Genomic DNA, 23,119 nt, shown 5'->3' on the forward strand with positions numbered 1-23,119 from the left:
AGAGGGAGAGGGAGAGGGAGAGGGAGAGGGAGAGGGAGAGAGAAACTACCACCACCACTATCACCAGCACCACCAGCACCAACCAGCATCACCACCAGAAGCAGTACCACCACTATCACCATCAAGACAGCTCCAATATATCACTCTTGCTGTATCCAGGAACTTATCAGTAGCTAAGCAGACAATTGATGATGTCATTTTCAGAACTTGTGAAAAGGATTTACCTTGCTCCTATGTCTTAATTTTCAGAGCACTGGCACATCTTAAGGGTTGTTGATTAAAGCCAGAAAATGGAGTATTTTCAAGCAAAGACTGATTTTGACAAAACATTTGAATTTATTCACTCTTGATCAAAGACATAGGGTAAAATATAAAAGTAGAATAGTTAAAGCCTGAAAATCAGAAGTAAAAATCTATCAGTGTACTGCAGCTATAAATGGAAAAGTGGGGCTCATTCACTTATAGAAAAGTCATTTCAAGTGTTGCAAAATGGCTCTGATGATAAAGCGCTTGCCATGCAAGGGTGAGAAACTATGTTTGGAACTTTGGTCTAACATAAAACTAGTCACAGTAATATGCTTCTAAAATCCCTGAAGTCATACAGTGAGATGGGAGGGGGAGAAAGAGAGAGAGAGAGAGAGAGAGAGAGAGAGAGAGAGAGAGAGAGAGAGAGAGAGAGAGAGAGAATCTGTGGAAATCTGAGAGCCAAGTGAGCTATAAACAGTACAGCTCCATATCTACAACAGAGTGGAAGGTAAGGGCCAGCACTGAGACTGCCCTCTGATTTTGTGTGTGCCATAGCACCAGTGCACTACACTCAGGAACATGCTCACAAACACAAGTGCACACATATACAAATTTTTAAAAAAATCCCTTCATATTTTCAATCAGACATTTTGCAAAAGATTTTTATTTTAAATATTGAATTTTGATAAGGATATTAGTTTGCATAAAGTGACAAAAATCCTACAACTTCAATATTTGGCATCAAAGTTTCTCTCAATGAAGAAATTCCATATGCTCTATTGAACTAATAGGTGTGGAAAGTGAGTTCCTGAAGGGAACAGTCTCTCTTACACTGAAAGGACCAAAGAAATTAATAGAAAGATGTTGCTGAAAATCTTAATCCCAATCCTAGTTTCTACCCTGCCTTTAACCATTTAGTTCCTGGATAAAAGACATGCACATACTTTATATTTACAATAAGTCTTAATCAGCATGGTAACTGGACATATATCTATCCTCTTTGCTATTATGTCTATTTCCCAGACAATAATCCCATTTTTTTACATGTCATGTTTCTTCTGGGATGCTCTAAACTCCAATTAGCTAACTTGCATGGTCATTATTTTATGAGTCACATAAACCATGTGGGCTTCTCCTCTCTCTAATTTCTCCCTGCCACTCATGGTTCTCTTTTGACCACAAGAATGGGGACCCTTAACCCTGCCCATGTGTTGTCTTCCCAGCTATTGGCTGTTGGAATCTTTGTTCACCAGTCAGAAATAACTTGGGGGCAAGCTCACATAGCATCACTTGGGTCTATGTGGGGACTCACTAGTCTTTGAGGCAACCAAGTCTTGGGAGCCTGCGCTTAGCATTGTAATACATCGCAACAGACCAACCCTCACCAGTAAGGCAAAACTAAGGATAATCCTACAGGGATATTATTAATGGAGAAGTAAAACTAAGCAAGAGGATTGGAGGATGAACATTGAGAAGAAAGTCATTAAGACTAAGGGAGGTTTAGGACTAGAGTTTTTTATAGAAACAGAAACAGCTGATTAGAAGCAATGAAGATAGCTACACAGACATATACATGGATTAGTAGAAAGAGACAGACAGACAGACAGATAGATAGACAGAGAGAAAGAAAGAAAGAAAGAAAGAAAGAAAGAAAGAAAGAAAGAAAGAAAGAAAGAAAGGAAGAAAGACAAATTTATAGAAAGATAAATGTAAAATGAATGAAAGGTTATAGACATAGATTGCATAAATGGGTAGATAGTTGATAGGTGGATGAATAAGTAAAATGTAGAATGGTTAAATGACAGACAGATGGACAGACAAACAAGTAAACAGATAGGTGACAGTCGTAAATGGAGATAAAGAAAAAACAAAAAAACAAAAAATACCTCTGGGAGATGTGAAGTTGCCTAGCTGAAGATCTCAGAAAGCCAGTGCTTTATCTTATCTGGGTCTGGAGGTAATCAGGAAAAACCAACAGTGCACAGTAATCCCTGTGCAGGGGAAGCTGAAATCTTCCAGCATCAGCAATAAGATAGAAGGGACGAGGGTAAAATTCATTCTTCTTCCTTTTGCTCTTCTCACCCACTAAATGGACTGGGAGATATTCACTGACATAGAAGGACATCTACTTTACTGAGTTCAAATACTAATGCAATCAGGAAACAACACAGACATATCTGGAAATAATGTCTAACTTACTATTTGAGTATGTCAATAGTTAATCAAGCTGGCATGCAACATTTACTCTATAGAAATACAAACATAAGCATGTGTGTATGTTTTCTCCAGTCTCAGAAATTTGTGTTTCTTTGGCTTATATATTTGCTTATTTGTATAAAAGAAAGGAAAAATTTGCTTGACATGATAAGCATAGAGTACACAATAACAAAGGGCACCAGATGGTGAGGTGAAAGGGATTTTGATAATAGTTTGTGGCATAACCTTTGAGCCAAACAAATCTATCACATAAAGCTCTTGTAAATTTGCCAGAATTTTAGAGGAAACATTTTCACATAAAACATGAGACTGAAGATTAAGGTAATGTCAAGTGACTGAAGCCAGAATGCTGTTAGTTTGTATTGTGCAATACAACAAAGATATTATGTGGAGAGCATAGGTCTTATGGAAAATAACCACTGGGGAGGAGGGGAACCTGTTTGGCTGTCCTGAAAATTTCAGGAAACTAACATCTACTAATCACAGATTTGGAGTAAGCATCATTATTGTATGCTGAGCACACCATACCATTTTAACTTGGACAGCTCTTTTGGTTATCTGTTATAAACTCCTTGTGTCCAATACTTAAATAAATTGATATCATATATATATTATATCAATTTTATCAAAGTAGTAATTTTATCAATATTTTATATCAATAATATATGTATATATGTACATATATACGTAGATAGATAGATAAAAATGGATTTTCACACAAAGACTGTTTTTATTGTACTTTATTTTTTAATATAAGAAGTCAAAATATAACTTCAGTACTAAATGATCTCTGTGTGTAGAACTCCACTAAAATTTAGATTTTATCAAAAATACTGTTCTATCAGATGAGATGTCAGAAAGCCAGTAATAATAGTAGTGATATTCTTAACATCAGAATCTTCAGTGATTCTGATGTTGGGGTTGCTGCCTGGATGGATTTCTCCTCATGAACTCTTTTATGATGAGTCTTCCCAAGACATTGTACAAGGACTTTCTTGAACACATTAACCTGATGGATGCAATTTATGAGTCTCCTTAGTTTTCTTTTTAAAATCCTCACATCTATCTCTAATGAATATTCTTCTTTTGTTCTTTCTTTATTAGAAAGTGTCAATGGAAAGCCTTCTGTGGAGTAGAATAGTTTATATCTGCCCCCAGAATTTCAATTATCATACACTACTCTGGGATATTGTGGACCAGGGCCTTGTTTGTTCTACTTTGAGTATAATTAGAATAACCAGAAAAAAATTAAATAAAATTTGGTATACTAGCAAAAGATCAGCAGATGAGAAAATATTCATAAGATGGCATATGCAAAGTAATAAAATAGTGCTTCTTTTACTGTTCATATTGTATTTATTTTTTGTTGTAAGTTCTCAAAGTTTGAAAGGCTTTTTTTTTGACACAGTATAAAAATGAGCAGTAGATGACATTAGAGGAAACGGAGTGTGTATTTGTCTGAGCATCTGGCATAGGCATCTGTTGGAGATGGGACACTAACTCATTGTTCCTTTCCTATGTGGAAGGTCTAATTAAGTAGCAGGCAATACCAGAAGCCCCAGAGTGTAGTTTAAATCAGTATCCAAAGGTTTATATGTGCTCACAAACCTCTTAGATCAGTAATACTGAAGTGTGAATCTCAGCAAAAGTAGTCCAAACTTTAATGCCTAGAATATGCAGGAGTTGAAAGAACGTTCATGAGCATGATGGCTAGCTCCCAGGCGTTGTACAGAATGACTAAGCTAGATGGAACTTCAGTAGCTGAGTCCCAACACTAAGCCTGCTGTTTACATATATTTAAACTGGTACAGGATGAAAGGTGCTTACACTTTCTCTGAGTAATACTCAGGGAATGATGTTTTGTATTAATATCTCATAATCTTCAATTTGCAGGGCTTATCCGTTCTCCTTTCTTTCATTTCTGTCTACTTTATTTCTCTTCTTATCTTTCTTCCCTTTACCTTCCTCCCTCTTGTGGTCAGTTTTCCTATTTTCTGAAAGCTCATTTTTTTTTTTAACTTAAGAGAAAGTTGTTTTATTTTGAAATCTTTTGTGATTATTATCCACGTCTTGATTAAATCACTTTTACAATATCACATATTTAAGTGGCAGGAAAATCCAAGTTCTCTTTTATATAGTGTATTAGAGTGAACTATGAATCTAAATAGATACACTTAGTTAATATCTAAATGAGTTCCTTGAAGCTAGTCTGCAATATAAGTCAATTTCATGAGATGCCTGCAGAAGATCTTGGCTAGGTTATAGCCTTTCAGTTATTTAAGTAGATAAGCTAGACATTGCATTGAGTTACATTTATAATCAGTTATCTTTAACTAAAATCTGTTGCTTGATGTGGGAACAGGCATCATGAGAGTCAATGGAACCCTCAGGATCAAAACCAGTTTTCCAGAGAAGGGATTCTCTTTAGGGCTAATGTGTCCTTTCAGCATGGTTTTCAGACTCTCGACCTGCTCTATAGATTTTGACTTGTTAGTTCTAACAATTCCTTAACATTCATCTATCCACTCACCTACCCACACACCCATCTCATCAATCTGTCAATCTATTCACATTACTATCATATATATCCATTCATCAATCTATGGATTGATTGATTGATCTATACATCCATCCATCTATCCATCCAACCATTTATATATCACATTAGTTTTGTGTGCTTAGACAACTCTGGCTAATGTAAGTCCTAACTTATTTGATAGTGGCTAATCTTAATATGATTTTTATATTTCAGGATGCTGTCTGAATATTATACATGTATTCTTATTTACTAATCATAATAGTCATGCAGGATACTTTTGTTATTTTACAGATAAATAAATTAGAGTGCAGAAAATTTTACATAAGTGTCCCAGTGTCATATATACTGTATAAATGTTAAATTGTATTCCTTGATATAGTTCATAAACCAAAACAGAACAAGATCATTTTTTCATTTAAATTTTTCTCTTTCTTGTGATTAAATTATTACAGCCACTCTTGCTACTGACCTAATATTAACATTATTATAAGCAGTTAACATTCATTAAGCATTTTAACAGTATGACAAGTTCTTTTTTTTCTCATGTCCTATCCATTTAATAACCTTCATAATTGACAATATTGGATCAGTGTGTCAGATTTAGAATGTTTGGTTGTACCCACTACACACAAGACTTTTCAAATTTGCATTCTGTATTTTTTTTAAAGTTCAGAATGGGTTCACAACTGGCCTGAATGCTAGTTCAGTTTGCATGAACATCATCTAATCTTTGTCATTTACCAATGTATGAGGCTCAAGTAATATTACCATTTCCACATGTTTAACAGCTATACATTATTTGAGATATCTTTCTTTTCTTAACTTACCATTCACTTAGAAATTGTATTTAAATTTTTATTTATTTAAAATCTATGAAATAGTTATTTCAACAAATGAGAATTTATTTTTTAAAAATTAATATTATTCAATATAAGTAGAAATTTCTATGATTAAAAATTATGTTGTAAAAAATAAAAGGCTTGAGTATATTGTTAAAAATTCATAAGCTCTATCCATAGTAGGCAGAAACTGGAAACAATCTATATGCTCCTCGGCAGAAGAATGAATAGAGAAATTGTAGAACATTTACAAAGCAGGATATTACTCAGCCATTAAAAATGAGGAAATCTGAAATCTGAAGGCACACAAATGAAACAAAAAAAAATCATCATGAGGCAACCAAAACTCAGAAAGACCAAATATGGTATGTACACACACACACACACACACACACACACACACACACACACACATACACACACACACACACACACACACACACACACACACACATATATATATATATATATATATATATATATATATATATATGCTATAAAATCAATCATAGTCATGCTATAATCCACAGAACCAGAGAGGTTAAGTGTGGAGTAAATAAAGGACTAGAGAGACAGATCTCCCTAGGAGAGAGAAAGAGAATAGATAGTTATGGATGGATGAGGGAGATAGATCAAAAGATCTAGGTGGAGATGGAGAGAGAATACAAGGGGAAAGGATGGAATACACAGATAGACTGCTAAAATGAAGGGCCATTTGAGGGGTAGTATGGAAACCTAATAATACAGTATAATCTTCCTAAATACATGAATACAGTATAAAAATAGCCAAATAATGAGGACATTAGAACACTCAGACACTATGCACAAAGTGAGAGACCTGGGAATATTAAGAACTAAATTGAATATATCCATGAAATCACTCCTCTCTGGACTCAGGAAAACCTGTGGAAGCAGAGGCAGAGTGGTAGTTCCAGAGAAGATGGGAGACACCAAGAAAAGGCCATCTAAATTAACAGGATCAATGCCCATGTGAACTCACAGAGACTGAGGCCGAATGCACAGTGCCTGCATCAGATGCGGTCCCAGAGCTGAAATGAGAAGTAGACAGATGCTCTGACCCTTACCCAGAAGTTATCTAGAAATGATAATCATTTGCAAATAAAAATTTGGTTTCCTACAAGTCTGTCTCACTAAGGAAAAAACTACTCCTGGGAGGCTGCACGCACTGCAGTGTATAGAAAAGAAGCGAACTCAGGGGCATCCTGTGAGGCCTCTTGTCTTCTAACTTATGTCGGGGCTTTTCCTTTTTATAATTTTTACTTCATATTATTAGTTTTATTTTATTTCATTAATGTATTTTTTTCTCCTACAGATTCATGGTTTTGTGGGATTCCAGAGTGTGTGAACAAGAGGGTTTCTGTTTCTTGGGCTCTTTTTCTTCTGTTCATTTGTTGTGCTATATTCGTATGTGCTAGTTTTTGTTTTATAATATCATATTATATTATTTCTATCCTTAAAAGGCCTCTTTGTTTTCTCATGAGAGACAGAAAAGGGGTGGGTCCAGATGGAAGGGGAGAGGAGGAGGTAGGGATTACTTTGAGGGGGAAAGGGAGGGGAAACCACAGTCATGGTTTGAGACAAACATATGATGTGAGACAAACATTTTTCAATGAAAGAAAAAAATAAAACAAACGAATTGAGTAAGCAGGAGGTACAAACGAGTGTTATCTATGCCTCATGCTTTAGTTCTGCCTCACCTTCCCTCAGTGGTCCATGACCTATAGGATATGTAAGCCAAGTCACTCCCCCACCCCCCAAAAAAAGCAAAAAAGCATGAGCTCAATGGTGGAACCTGGAATCAAAATCAAAGTGATAAAGGAAGTGGTGGCTGTTATGCCATCACAGGCTTGCTTGACTTTAGGTCAACAAAAGGCCAGTGTTATCTTGGACTTCATCTCTTGATTGTATTTGGCAGTACAGGTGGGCAACTCATCACTTCAAGAGATGACAGAGAAGGGAAGCCTTGACTTCAGTACTGTATCTTCAGGGCACTCAAGCTTATAGAGGACACCTTTAATCCCTACCTGAAAACCTATCTTTTTACTGGGAATTTGAGAAGTTAAAGATCTTCAGTTAACTTCAGTAGTGTCAGAGAATACAAGGAATAGCACTAGAATGTAAAAAGGAAGAAAAAAGTTGTAATTTCACAAAGACTAAGGATATAATAATGCTATTTTGGTAAATTAATATGTGAAAGACTATGAAGAAACAATGTCACAAGAAAGTTTAAAGCAACATCCAAAAGAAAAGAATTCAGTTTAAACAGGGTCAAGCTTTAGAACAGGATAATTCAAAATGAGTTGCTTAGTCAGTTAATAAATGAGCAGAAGAAACGATATGAGAAATATCACATTTTCAAACTGAAAACAAAATGGGAAAAATGAAATAAGGAAAGGTGAGCATGTGAAAGTACAAACTAACTTGGAGGTAAATGAGTATACTCATGGTAATAAAAAATAAAAGGCAGGAGAAGCTGCAAGCTAGACATAAAACAGGAAAACAATCTGAAGACTCATATTATCTTCACATTTACTAAGGGTACACCACCAATAGGACAGAAAAAAACAAGGCGTGATCAAAAATCATGGAGGATATATTAAGAGAAATGCATGTTAAATGCAAATGTGTATAATAAAACTTTAGAAATAAATCTAACAGTTTTTTTTAATGGGACTCAGAAAATGCCCATTAACTTTCAAAGATCTGGACAATGGAAAGGGTTGAGAATGTGGTAGATATAAATATAAGGTGGTGAAAGATAGCACAAATTTAGTAGTAATTAGAAGTGATGAATGCGGATTAGCCTGCTATGAATATCCTCAGTCTGGAGTATGTACCCCTCATCTTATGATTAATGCAATTTAGAGGCTTTTATTTGCATTTTTCTTTATAGATGTGTTCATCCCAAATCACAGTGTAGGAGATGCAACAATGGTCAAGCAGGTCAATACCAATTAAACATTTTGGAACCTAGGGAATGCTTACTCCTATGGGTCCATTTTCATGGCTCCCCACACACCCACAGAAGAATCAGGACCATGATGATGCTTCAGCTCTCTGGGGATTAACTCGTTCCCGTATTCCTAGAAACTTATGAGCATTTTCTCTTCCTTGGCATATACGTGGAGGTACTTGATTAAATAGGTGTTCATATTTCTGAGATGACTGAGGGAACACTGGACAGTATACTTGCTGTGGCTTTACAGTGTCCTTTGGAGGATAGAAACAATGGTCCAGATATGAAAGGTTTTCAGGTTAAGCAAATACTTTCCATGTTAAAAGGTGAGTTGGATCTGCCACCCAAGAAAACCCTGGAGGCATTTTATTAGAATCTCAGCCTCACAGGTGTCCATTCTTATCCACTCTGAGAAATGAACTTGTTGGATGTTTATTTGTTTTTTTTTTCTTTTTCTAGTATTACTATGGTCATGTCATTATAACCACTTTTATATTTCAGGGTTTTTCTGGAGGCTGCTGCTGGCTTCTATTGCTATAATATCTTATGGTACCCATTGCTGTAAGGAAGCCAAGCTCTCTAAAGGTCTCTCTTGCCTTCAGCTTTGATACACAGACAAAATCTTCTAGAAAACTCTTCAACTTGTCATGCTTCTTCCCAGCAGCATTGCTTGATATTCTGTGTCCTGGTGCAGAACCTAACCATCTAGTGATTCTTCTGAACATATGTAGCATTTTCATTTAATAATGTTAAGCACCTGAGAGTTTTCTACACTATCTGTCATGGCAATTCAATGCCATAGGCCTGCTATTTGTTTTTTGTTTGTTTGTTTTCTTTGTTTTGTTTTGTTTTGTATTTTCTAATCTATATTGCAGTTTAGATCACTTCAACAGTAACGCTGAAATAGGCATATATAAACCAGGCATCACAATTCCTTTATACAGGTTGATTCCCTCTTACTGTGCCCTATGTGTCCCCACTAATCACAGGCTGTGCATTAACCACTATGCTAATGCCAGAGAACAGGAATGAGGATGAGCAAATCTGGATAGGAAAATGAATCAGTGTGGGTGAGAGACCTGCATATTGACCATTAACATTGGGTAATTCTAGATTTTAGTGAAAAAAGGTTTACCATTTCTTCAGGGCCAGATGTTCTAGAAGAATCGAGAATGACTAAAATCTTAATGTATTTGTATTTGTAATGTATAAATACAAATCTCTTATTTGTATTTATAAAATTCTGTCAGACTCTCAGGTTTTAAAATAGTAGGGTGATATTAACCTTCTGAAGCTCAGTACCCAACACTTACCTTAGGCTTGTCTTTACACAATAGATTAAATCATTTATTTTCCATACCCATACTATACATGGTGAGACCCTATAAATGATCAAAGAGGTTCTCTGTTTTATAGACAAAGTTTTATAATGTTTGTTATCTATTTTGAACATTTCATTATCTTTCTCAATGGTATTGTTGCAGTTTAGCAAAAACAAGTTAACCCTACAGCACTTGTAATTTCCCTTGGCAAATTTTAAATGGCTGATATGCCTGCCAGCTAATGGACTGACTTATTCCAGTATGAGTCAAAGAAGAAGCATTAGAAATTAGAATGCCAAGTGCTGCTTGTGCTCCAACTACAGGATTATGGGGTTGCAGAGGGACATCCAGAAGTGACCCAGCTATGAAATGCCAATTTATTGATTTCTATTTGGATCATCCTTAGACTCTGTGATAAATAGGGAAGGGTTTTGTAGAAATCATTTTTTTAAATAGTGTGTTTACCCATTTGTCCTATCTTGACCACTTAGAAGCGTGGTCAATTCAGGCATCCTGAATATACAGAAGCTGGAAAGAGCAGTCAAGGTTGGGTACATCACAGATATTGCTGCCCTCCTGAATTTTCCAAAGAAAAGCAGATCTCATAGGAAGATTTTATTCACTCATTTTTGCCTTTACCTTGCCTACATATTCTCTTAAAGGAAAGGATCAGAAATGTAATCAATTATGGCTTAAAGTTTAGATATTGTTGACATAGTTTTGCCAGTAGAGTCTCAGTTCAACAAGGGTTGTTGAAAGAACATCTGATGTTTTGGCTGAGTCATTGTTTTCAAACAGCACATGATCTTTGCTGCTGCATACAGGGACCTTTAAAACGGTTCATAGACTTTTATTTCTTCTGCCTGCATGTGTATAATTGAATTGCAGTTTGCTAACTGAGACGACATTAGTTGGTTTCAAGTGTACCATTTTGATATTTTAAAGGAATCTTGGGTTTCTTCAACTGTTGAAAAATGGCATTTTTAAAGGCAGAATGTTTCCAGACAGTGTATTTTTAGACTGATAAATTATTGTAATGTGCGTGTTAGAATTATGTCTATAAAAATATTCAGTAGTATCTAAATGAATTTTGTCTATTATTTTCCATAGTCTTGAGGGTGCAGTAGGGAACACTATTTCATTAATAGTAATATAGCAGTAATAAAAACTACTGAACACATATTATGCTCACACGTTGCTTTGAATATATTACCTCATTTGTTTTTATTTGATGCTAGTGCAACCTGAGGCTCTGATAATTTGATAATGGACACATGGTTATTCAAGTGAGGAAGGCTATGGTGCCAGGAGTGAACCAGCATGTGTGTGTATAAAATTAAATGCTCTTTGCTATTGTGCTAAAATACCCCTCCCACTACCACACTGTCTCTCTAAAGTCTTATGCTGAAAAGAGAATCTGATACATAAATGTGTCAAGATTCATGCTCCAAATTGTTTTTGAATTTAATGAAATTGCAATTCTGAAGACTGTTTATTAAAAACAACTGTATAAAAGTAATTATTTAGAAGGGCTAAGATACTTGTAGCCCTTGATAGAGTGAGGCAGGTGGATTGCACATTTGATGTGGTCTTGGGCTACAGATAAAGATCCTGTATGTAGAACTAGGCTATTTTCATCATGTGCAAAGTTTATTTGATCTACTTTGCAATTCCTTTATGTTACTCTATCCCAAAAGTAAAATGTATCTGTTAGGTGCATTTGGCTTATAACATCCATAAGCTCCAGTATTACTCTGTTTAGTTTTTGTCTTGATGATCTGGGTATTGGTCATAGTGGGATGTTGATGATCTCCCATTAGCGTATGAGGGTCAGCATGAGTTTAAAGATGGAGTCGTATTTCTTTTACAAACATGTTTGCCTTTGTGTTTGGGACATAGATGTGAAGAATTGAAATGTCGTCTTGGTGAAATTTTTTCTTACCTAGTATGTAGTATCCTTCTTTATCTCTTTTAATTAATTTTGGTTTGAAGATTAGTTTTAGTTAGATCCTAAAACAGCTACACCAGCTTGTTTCTTAGGTCTGTTTGCTTGGAATACCTTTGTCCAACCCTTAACTTGAGGTAATATTTATCTTTGGTTCTGAGTAATATTTCTTTTATGCAGCAGAATGATAGATCCTGTTTTTTTATCCATTCTGCTAGTCTATGTCTTTTTATTGGAGAATTGACAATTGATTTTGAGAGATAATAATGACGAAAGATCCTTGATTGTGCTCAGTTTACTGCTGCTACTGCTGTTGGTGGTGGTGGTAGTGGTGATGGTGGTGTGTGCTGCTTACTGGTCTATTATTTATTTACTGTGGATTTCTAGCAGTAGCTAACATTCTTAGGTTAGAGATTTTCTTCTAGCACCTTCTGTAGGGCTAGATTTTTAGATAGGTATTGTTTAAATTTGACTTTATTAGGAAATACCTTATTTTCTCCATCTATGGTAATTGAATTTTTTCTGGTGCTAAAATCTGTGATCTTTAAGGTTCTGCAAGGTGTCACTGCAGGTCTTTTTGGCTTTTAGAGTTAACATTGAGAATTCAGGTATAATTCTAATAGCTCTGTCTTTGTATGTTACTTGGTCTTTCCCCTTGCAGGTTTTAATTCTTTTTTGTTGGTGGTGTTCTGTATGTTTAATATTTTGATTATTATATGGTGCAAACTTTATATGCCCCAGTACAGGAGAACGCCAGGGTCAAGAAGTGGGATATTCAACATTGTACTTGAAGTCCTAGCCAGAGCAATTAGACAACAAAAGGAGATCAAGGGGATACAAATTGGAAAGGAAGAAGTCAAAATATCATGTTTTGCAGATGATATGATAGTATATATAAGTGACCCTAAAAATTCCACCAGAGAACTCCTAAACCTGATAAACAACTTCAATGAAGTAGCTGGATATAAAATTAACTCAAACAAGTCAATGGCCTTTTTTTTTTTAATTTTTTTTATTACATATTTTCCTCAATTACATTTCCAATGCTATCCCAAAAATCCCCCATACCCTCCCCCCCCACTCCCCTACCCACCCATTCCCACTTTTTGGCCCTGGCGTTCCACTGTACTGGGGCATATAAAGTTTGCAAATCCAATGGGCCTCTCTTTCCAGTGATGGCCGACTAGGCCATCTTTTGATACATATGCAGCTAGAGTCAAGAGATCCGGGGTACTGGTTAGTTCATAATGTTGTTGCACCTACAGGGTTGCAGATCTCTTTAGCTCCTTGGATACTTTCTCTAGCTCCTCCATGGGGGCCCTGTGATACATCCAATAGCTGACTGTGAGCATCCACTCCTGTGTTTGCTAGGCCCCGGCCTAGTCTCACAAGAGACAGCTATATCTGGGTCCTTTCAGCAAATGCTTGCTAGTGTATGCAATGGTGTCATCATTTGGAGGCTAATTATGGGATGGATCCCTAGATATGGCAGTCTCTAGATGGTCCATCCTTTTGTCTCAGCTCCAAACTTTGTCTCTGTCCTTCAAGCAATGTCAGAGGCAGACTACCTCTAATGGCATGGGCATTAAGATGGACCAGTCATTGGTTGGTAACTCATCCAATTTCTGCACAGCCTTTACCACTGCATACCTTGTAGGCAGGACAACTTATAAATCTAAGGTTTTGAGGCTAGGTTGGTGTCTTAACTCCATGGGAAGCCTTGCTGGTTAGAAGATGGCCAGTTCAGGCCATAATGATGGCCTAGTAATCTTCACTAGGATTACTCTCATAGATTCCTGGGAATTTCCACTGCAGTAGGTTTTTACCTCACCCCAAAATAACCCCAATTCTAGTTGTCTCTCCCAATACTCTCTAGCTCAAATTATATTTCACTCAATACCTCCTGTTTCTGTCTCCACTGGCCCACAGTCCACCCAAGATTTCTATTCTATTTACCTATCCTAGAGAGATTCACATTTTTCTCCCTTGACCTCTTATTACATAGCTTCTCTTCATCTGTAGATTATCATTTACTTAACATGTAATAGCCACATAGAAGTGAATACATATCATGTTTTTCTTTTTCTGAGTTACCTCACTTATGATTATCTTTTCTAGTTCCATCCATTTGCCTCAAGATTTCAGGACTTTTTAACAGTTAAGTAATGTTACTTGTGTAAATGTACCGTACCACATTTTCTTTATCTATTGTTTGATCGAGGGTCATTTAGATTGTTTTCCAGTTTCTAGCTAGTGTGAATAAAGCTGCAATGAACATTGTTGAGCAAATATGTTAGGTTTTATTAAATTATTGTGGTCGAATTTAGTGCCCTTTGGATATACACACAAAAGACCACTTTTATATACCACTTGGTATAGCTGTCTCTTGATGTAGATTTATTGCCAATTTTTTGAGGAACCTTCAAAGTGATATTCAAATTTGGGAGACTTTTAATGACTGCTTTTCTTTCCTAAAGTCTTATGTCTCTGTTTAAATTGTATCTCTGTTCCTTATAAAACTTTGGTGGTTCTGCTACGAAAGCACTCACTTACCATTAGGTTCTCCAATTTTTATGTATATAGATTTTTTTTATGTATGTCCTAATGATTCTTTGGCTTTCCTTCATGCCTGTTGTTATGTTCCCCTTTTCATTTCTGACTTTATTAATTCGGATATTTTCTCTATGATTTTCAGTTAGTTTGGATAGAGGTTTGTCTATCTTGTTGATTTTTATCAAAGAACCAACTCTTCATTTAATTTATTCTTTGTATTATTCCCTTTGTATCTATTTTATTGACTTCAGCCCTCACTTTGATGCTTTTTCTTCAAATACTTCTCTAGGGTGTGTTTGCTTTTTTGTTGGTGAAATCTCTCAGGAGTGCTGTTAAGTTACTAATACGCAATCTCTCTTATTTGTTTATCAAGTCACTTAGTGCTGTGAATTTCCTCGTACCACTGTTTTCAGTGTGATACATAAGTTTGTGGATGTCGTACATCCATTTTTATTGAAGTCTAGGAAGACTTTAATTTCTTTCTTAATTTTTGCCTTGAGTCAGTAGTCATTCAGTATAGAGTTTACATGAGTTTTCAGGCTTTCTGTGGTTAATGAAATCCAGCTTTCATCTGTGGTGGTCTAATAGAATACAGTGGATTATTTTAATTTTCTTGTATCCTTTGAGATTTGCTTTGTGACTGAGTGTGTGGCCAATTTTTGACCAAGTTCTTCAAGGTACTGAGAAGAAGTATATTCTTTTGTATTTAGGTGAAATATTATGTTGATATTTATATCATTTGAGACAAAATGACTGTTATCTCCACTATTCTGCTGTTTAGTTGTTGTCTGGATGACCTGTGTATTGATGAAAGTCGGGAAATAAAATCTCCTACTGTTGATTTATGTAGTTTGATTTGTGATTTCTCCTTCAGTATTGTAGCTGAATTTACAATGTAGGTGCCCTTACATTTGGGGCATAGATGTTCAGAATTGAGTCATAATATTAGGCCATTTTTCATTTGATGAGTATGAAGTGTCTTTCCCCATTTCTTTTGATTTGTTTGTTTGGAAGTCTATTTTGTTATATATATGAATCTAGCTTGTTTCTACCCTATGTGAGTGTAGTAACATGTCGGGGACAGGGTGAGTAAAGGGTGTCTTTGTGATACAAAACTAAGACCTGGAACACTAAGGCTCTTCTTTCTGACTGGTGTGGCCTATAGCTGAGCAATGGGTTTCTACCTGTGTAGTGTGTTTCCATCCATCCATCCATCCATCCATCCATCCATCCATCCATCCATCCACTTATTTCTTTTTAATGGGCATGTTTAGGTGTTACAACACCATTCACTGAGAGACCTGTCTTCCTTGAATTGGTATGCTGGTTTTAGCTGTGCTTTACATATCAGTTCTTTTTTGGTATCATTTATTTTCCTTTCTCTCACTAGATGTTCAATTACAGGACTGCTGTAGTTTCATGTTAAATCTTAAAGTTGAGCAGTGTCAGTTATTAACTGTATTTTCAGTTATTTCATTCTAGTAATGTTTTGATTAATCTGTCTGTTTGGCTTCCCAAAATATTTTATGATGATTATGTTAATATCTGCAGAATTAATGGTTGGAACAATTTTTAGGATGAAATCTTATGGATTAGGTTGTAAGAACTTGGCACCATGATGATACTTATTGATGAGTATGAGACATTTCAGCATGACAGGATTGTTTACAATAGGATTTGCAGGGTGGTTATGCCACCCAATTATCATTCTAATTTGGCTAGTTCAATAGCTCTTCCTCATCATTTACTTTTTCTAGAGTAAAAAATTAAGATACTTGTTCTTTAATAAGTAATATGATAGTGATTCTGAGGAAATAACAGAATTTTAACTCTATTTTCCAGAACATTCCAAATGGGCCAGCTGTGTTTGAATTCATTCTTTACAAACACATTGAGGTTTTAAATCAATATTTGAATTCCTGTTATACATTAAATATTTTTCTAGACTTTGATGATATAGTGACAAATCATACATAATTATTTAATTATATGTTTAATTTCATTTGTATAACATTAATGAAAAAGTAAATTTAGGCTTTAGGAAGAAATTGTTTATTTGTGGTGTTTACTATGGAATCCAGCCAATTGATCTGCTCTATAGTTTTCATTTGGTTGGATTATTCTGTGGCTCTTTCATGAAATGTATCTATATCTACCACATGCTCAATAAAATTTTTATAAAATGTAAGCTAATAGCTTATTGATAATGCACATCTAACTTGAAAATAGCTTCTTACATTTACATGAACACTTACATTTTAATTACCTGAATCCAAATGTTGAGAAACGTTTCTAGCTAAATTATTTGTTAAAATAGACTGTAAGGTATCTAATTAGAAAATGAAATTGAATAGAGGCAGAAATAAACCTATTCTAGTAATTATTTTGATTAAATTTGACCTCAAATATTGTATTCCTAAGTGCATTCATTGGAAGTAGAACAATGAAAGTTTTGATTTCTAAGGTCTGGTTTAATATAAAATATTCAGAATATGTTGTGAGATTTTTATGCCTCCAGGAAACTATATTTACTTTAGAATATACTATAATGTACAAATCAGATAAGATTCAGAAAAAATAAGTCTACATAGCTTTTTTTGTAAAAAATACCTTTAAAGATTATAGTTGGTATTTTCCACTTCTTCCAGTCTTCCATCATCCCAGGCAATGAAGTCATCCCTATGCAGTATTTACTCATTTACCCAATGCAGAAGAAATGTGCTTATTCTCTCCATGTCACCATGGTGGCTCCTAGAAGGGACATCATTGGGATGTCAACAATATTATCATTATTCCTAAACAAAAGGACCTGGAAGAAACATAACTCAGAGTCAAGTAAAGCAAAGAAAAGTGAAATAACTGCATCTTTATTCATGGATAGGCTCATTTTACATGGGAAACATTTCATTTTATTTATTATAAATTATACAAAATTATTTATATTTAATGTATTAGAATGTTTCTATTGTGTACATTGGCTCTCCTTTGTTTTTATGATAACCTTCAACTTATTTGGAATTGCATTTTACTTTTTTTTTTATCATAGAAAACATTTTATTAAATTTTCTCTCTATTAGGTAACAATTTAAATATTCTAGTTGTTTTAACCAATGTCATAACTGGGCTATTTGGACAGCACACCTACTTACCATTTAAAAGCCAGAATAAATAAGATAAAGAGATCATAAGTTATTGTACAGTTAACAGGCAGAGTAGGATTCTCTTTTCATCAGAGTGAATTTCACTTTTCAGACAAGCATTCAGCAGATCCACTTCTTACTACCAACAGAGTGAAAAGACAAACAGTCATAGGGAATGATAATCACTTTGCACCAACTTAGAATTGAAGGTTCCCTTCTGATAGATATATATATTGATATACTTGTGGAAAGTGTAGGGGAATATTAATCCAGTAACATGGCTACTTGGGCAAGAAATCACTCCAAAGACCAGGTTTATGTGATCAAGCTGGAATGTAGACAGGCCACATACCTTTAATCTTTCTGGCTGGACTACAAACAAGCACTTAATGCAAACATTTATTCCCCAACAATATAGGTAAGGTTGGTTAGTAGAAAGAAGTAGCCATGTTTGAAAGTGATGGCTAATTGAGGGACAGACAAAGTGATGAATCATAGAAAGATTTGACAAAATAAGTCAGGATAGTATATACCCTACTTTTATGTGAACAGTATAGGAAAGAGAAGATACTTAAGAGCAGAGAGGGATGGAGAGGGAGAGGAAGAGGGAGAGGGAGAGGAAGTGGGAGAGGGAGAGGGAGAGAGAGAGAGAGAGAGGTATATATATATATATATATATATATATATATATAGTGTGTGTGTGTGTGTGTGTGTGAGTTTTGCCAGAACAATTTTATTAGAGACAGGTTGTAAAAAGAACAAGCTAGAAACAGATGAAGGCAGAATGAGCTAAAGAATGAGAAGGAGACAGAAGATTAGAACATATTATCAAAATTAGTATGAGACTAAGCAGAACAATTCACTCAAAAGCTGAGAGAAACTGGATTGAATTAGTCAGTTTAGAATAGTAGATTGTTCAAAGGCTAGAAGCTGCCAGGTCTAGGTATAGAGATAGGTAGAACAGAGAAGGAAATTCTCTTGGCTCAAGCCATGTATTTATACAGCTTGGGTTCAGCTCCCATCACTTCTTCTGAGGAAATAAAAGCAACATTTACACCAAAGATTTTTTTTTTTTTTGCTTCAGAATTTTTATAGTGGATCTGTTGCTTTATAGAACAACATAGGTATGTTCAGACTGTAGCTTAGACAATGGTAATAGTTCCATTACTACTTGTTTATCTTTTTCTTCAGCCTTTCTATCTATCTATCTATCTATCTATCTATCTATCTATCTATCTATCTACCTATCTTCTATCTATCTATCTATCTATCTATCTATCTATCTATCTATCTATCTTCTATCTATCATCTATCTTCTATAGATCTTTCAGTCTTCCTAAAGGGAGAAATATCTTTGGTGATAGTTATGTTCACTAAATGTAAAAATTAGCTATTTAAAAATTAATAAATGGTTGATAATTCAGATATACCTATAAATAGTAGGGAAAATGAACCAAAACCTATAAAGAGCTTCAGAGAACAATCAATGACTTAGAAGTTACAAGTATTAGTATATCAATCAGATATGAGGCTATTTCATTAATATAAGAAAATCTGTGGTTAAATAATTGACAGGTAACAAGAAATATTCTCAACTATGAATGAATCATGTAAAATGAATCATGTAAAAATAGAGATCACAGTAGTTAATGAAGAAATTAGGAGGCACGTTTCCAAAGTCAGCTTTGGCGCATCTAAGGTTTCCTGTAAGCCTTACATGAGGTAACCTGATTCAATCATTTCTCTTCTCCCAGTGACCTTATGTACACAAAATGCACTGCAGATTGTGCTAACTCATAGAACTATGTCCATTCTTTCCAGAAAGAAATCAGAACATTCATCTGTGAATGTCAGAAAGCAGGCAGCTTCCTGAAAACCTGCATGCTTGTCTGGCAGCTGCACTGACAAGTTCATTAGCCTTCTCATTCCATCTCACTGACATGCCACTGATCTCCTCTGAGACTACAGGAAGCCTTTCATCAACCAGAACTTGATCCCCAGCCCAGATCTCTCCTCTGCTGCCTCTACCTTGTGTCCTGACACTTATATTGGAATTGGAGTCAACTTGAAGAAACATTTTACCAAGGGGAGTTACTTGTTACTTATTTATATCCAGGGAAGGAGGGGGAAATGCTGACACCCTTATTTCACAAACCTCTGAAAAGGAAAGGAAATATCTGTAGAAATTGTTGCAGTTGAGATGTGGGAGGTTAAACTTGGGCAAGTAGTCTACAAGGAGCTTTTCTGCATGGGCACCCTGGCAACTCAGCCACCATTGGAAATCCTATCATCCTTTCTAGAAAGCACTGGGTTGCTGTTTCACTTCCCTTTAATGTTCTTGTAGAATGACTGGCACCTGAGTCACAGGAAGGCCAAAAGCTGCTGCTTGCTTCCTAGGCCAGTTTTCTCTACTCCACAGGCCTCTGTGTCTTGTTCCATTCTTGCCTCAAAGAATTTAGAGTTCTGTTTTAAAGGGTAGTTTCCATTTGCTTTCTTGAGAACTTATTCACAATAGGAAATACAAGCCTAGTCCCAAGAAATGGGTTGTATGGGTTCTTGTATGCTGTTTGATATTTTTCCTAATTTATTTTTCTTTAAAAGATTCTAAATCTCTCCTCTGAGTGCTAAGTGTGCATTTGTGTTAACATTTTGTGATCACTGATCCTGATGTTGCTGTCACATAGCTGGGACTGATGAAGCAGACAGGGTTCAGAGCTCACTGTAACAATAATCCATCCCAAATACTGTGATGTTAACTATGCAAACAGTGGGTTCAGTGAAGGGTGGCAGATGCTCTTCGACTCTGCCTGTGGGTTAACTGCTGCACTTTATAAAGAGACGGCACTAGTTTACTTTTGTAACACTGTAGATGTTGTAATCTTATTTCCTAAAAGTTTAGGAAAAACAAAATCAAAACAAAAATCTAAACCTAGAATGATATTGTACACATGCTCTCGACACTTCTGAAGAAAAAAGATTACACGACTGTTTTAATGACAGAAAAAAGTTCACATATGCTTTGAGTAGACAGAAATAGTTAAAACAGAATACTTTTGATTGAAAGGGCGGAGAAGACACATATGGAAACAATCTCACAGAGACAGTAAAAAGAAATCTCAATATATCTGAAGTTTCAGTCACATACAGGCTTAATGGACAGTTGAAGGAGACTGCTATTGTATTAGCTTGGAAATGCCGCATTAATAAACTCCCATGATTATACTGCTCCTGTGATTAACCTGTGGCAATGTATTTACACAGGTACACAAAACTGCACTTACATTTTCTTTTATTGCAATGTGATAAGTGTTTTTACATTTACTTTATGACTGCAAGTTTAATGTCACTGCAGGTTTTCTACTAGAACATCTGTCAGGTTCTGCTTTCCTATCCCTTCTTCCAATATTTATTATTGTTGTTGCTGCTGCTGCTGCTGTTAGCCTATGTATGTGTGCATGTGCTGGTGGGTGTGCATGTTTGTTTGTGAGGGCATGATTATGCATATGCCTGCAGGCCAGAGTCTGATGTCAGCAGTCAACAGCCTCCTTTAGTCTCTCTCCTCTCTCTCTCTCTCTCTCTCTCTCTCTCTCTCTCTCTCTCTCTCTCTCTCTCTCTCTCTCTCCCTCACCCTTTCTCTCTCTTTTGAGACAAGGTCTTCTATTGTACTTAGAGGTCACTGTTTTGGCTACACTGGCCTGAAAGTCTCTGGAATCCACATGTCTCCAGCTCCCCAGGAACTGGATTACAAATGCCTATCTACTTCACCCAGTTGGTTATGTGGGTGCTGGAGATCTCAAGTTCTTATCCCAGAGCTGCAAGCCCTGTTTCCATTGAACTGTGTCCCAGCCCCAAGTTGTGCTATTATTAAATTGGGTTAATTTAGTGTAGTAATTTTGACCTCATCACCATCCTCATGAATACAAGAGTGTACTTTTAAAATGCATTCCTGAATCATTTTTCTACTTAAAAAACAAAGACAAAAACAAAAACAAATTCTTTGGATAAAACTTGTATATTCTCTAAAAGACTTTATCCCTTCTAAATCGATTTTGATTTAAGTTTTGATGCATTTTTAACACCCAGAAATACAAGTATCAGTACTTTGAATTCTACTTAGAGCACTCGTTTGCAATTTCTTTTTTCCTTCCTTTTTTCTTTTGTATGTTTGTTTTGATAATTAAGTTACAACATATTTAACAATATTTTATAGGATTTTGGCAGTAGGTCTCTATTTTAAAAATTTTACATTTTATGCTCTATTATAAGAATGATTGAGTATCTTACATGATTTAAAATTTAATGGTCCCATTTTCTATCCATCTAGTAGCTTTCTAATTTTGGCTGATTAATTGGTTAGTTTAGGTAATAGGTGAAGGGTTGTTACTTCTCATATTTTATATTTCTTTGGATGTTGTATAAAATTAATTTTCTCCCTTTGAATTACCTAATTATTACAAAGTAATTTTCAGTTTCCTTTGACCAAATTTCTCCCCAAATAATAACTGCTTAGGCCTTTAGTTGTTTGAATTTTTAAGTACATTTTAAGCCAGATTCTCCTATTAAATAATTTTCCCTTTTTAGATAATTGTCTAAAATGAATCTGTCTCTAAATACTTACCTGGGTGCATGTCTTTTTAAGAAACTACTTTGAAGTCCCTTCCTATAGTGGGCTGTGACATCTATTTCAATTTTTTCTGTGTATCATCAAATTTACTGTAGATTTTGTCTTTGCAGTAGTTGTTCCAGCACACCCTCAGGCTCCTTAGTATCCCTCTGAATTTCTTGAAGATTTTCATTGTGTCTGCTTTCCACAGACTCTGAGGTGAACAGAGAGAGGCTGAAACATACAGTACAGCTACATCACATACGTTCACAGAGTTTTCTTTGGAGTAATTTAAATCTAGGTGCTAGTTAATGTTGACGCTAGACTGTGACAGACGGTTAATAAATATGCACTCCATGTTTCTATGAAGATACTTAGAGGTCCTTTGTTTCTGTTTTTGTTGTTTGTTTCCTCTATGCACTGTGTCCATTCATTTTTGGCATCGTGACAGTTATTGCTAACATTTTCCTATCTGATTCTTTGGTAAGATGGTAGAGGCCCTAATTCAGCAGGCCCTTATATATCTATTTCCAGCCTGTTCTATTTTGCTTTCTCTGTCTTAAAGCACTGGTCTTGCTAAAAGAATGCACATGCAGGCCCTACCCTTCCTCTGGTTTGTGACACCTGACTCACACAAGTGAGAAAATTTCTACTTTGTTGACCAATGTTAATTAAAATGTGACTTTTGCTGGGAACAGAAACTCTTCAACTTCTCTGGTTCCTTAACTGCCTGTTATG

General features: G+C 35.4%; 1 long non-coding RNA gene across 1 annotated transcript in view; it reads right to left on the reverse strand.

Moving 5' to 3' along the window:
• The window catches only part of LOC110295181, a 32,902-nt gene extending 15,008 nt beyond the window's left edge, over window positions 1-17,894 (reverse strand). The window contains exons 1-2 of the long non-coding RNA XR_002378020.1: window positions 17,788-17,894; window positions 17,249-17,447 (exon numbers count right to left, since the gene is read on the reverse strand). This is a non-coding gene — a long non-coding RNA (uncharacterized LOC110295181). The remainder of the gene's footprint in view (window positions 1-17,248; window positions 17,448-17,787) is intronic.
• Between the last annotated feature and the right edge of the window lie 5,225 nt (window positions 17,895-23,119).

This window comes from Mus caroli, chromosome 5 (genome assembly GCF_900094665.2).
Source record: "Mus caroli chromosome 5, CAROLI_EIJ_v1.1, whole genome shotgun sequence".
Classification (NCBI taxonomy): Eukaryota; Metazoa; Chordata; class Mammalia; order Rodentia; family Muridae; genus Mus; species Mus caroli.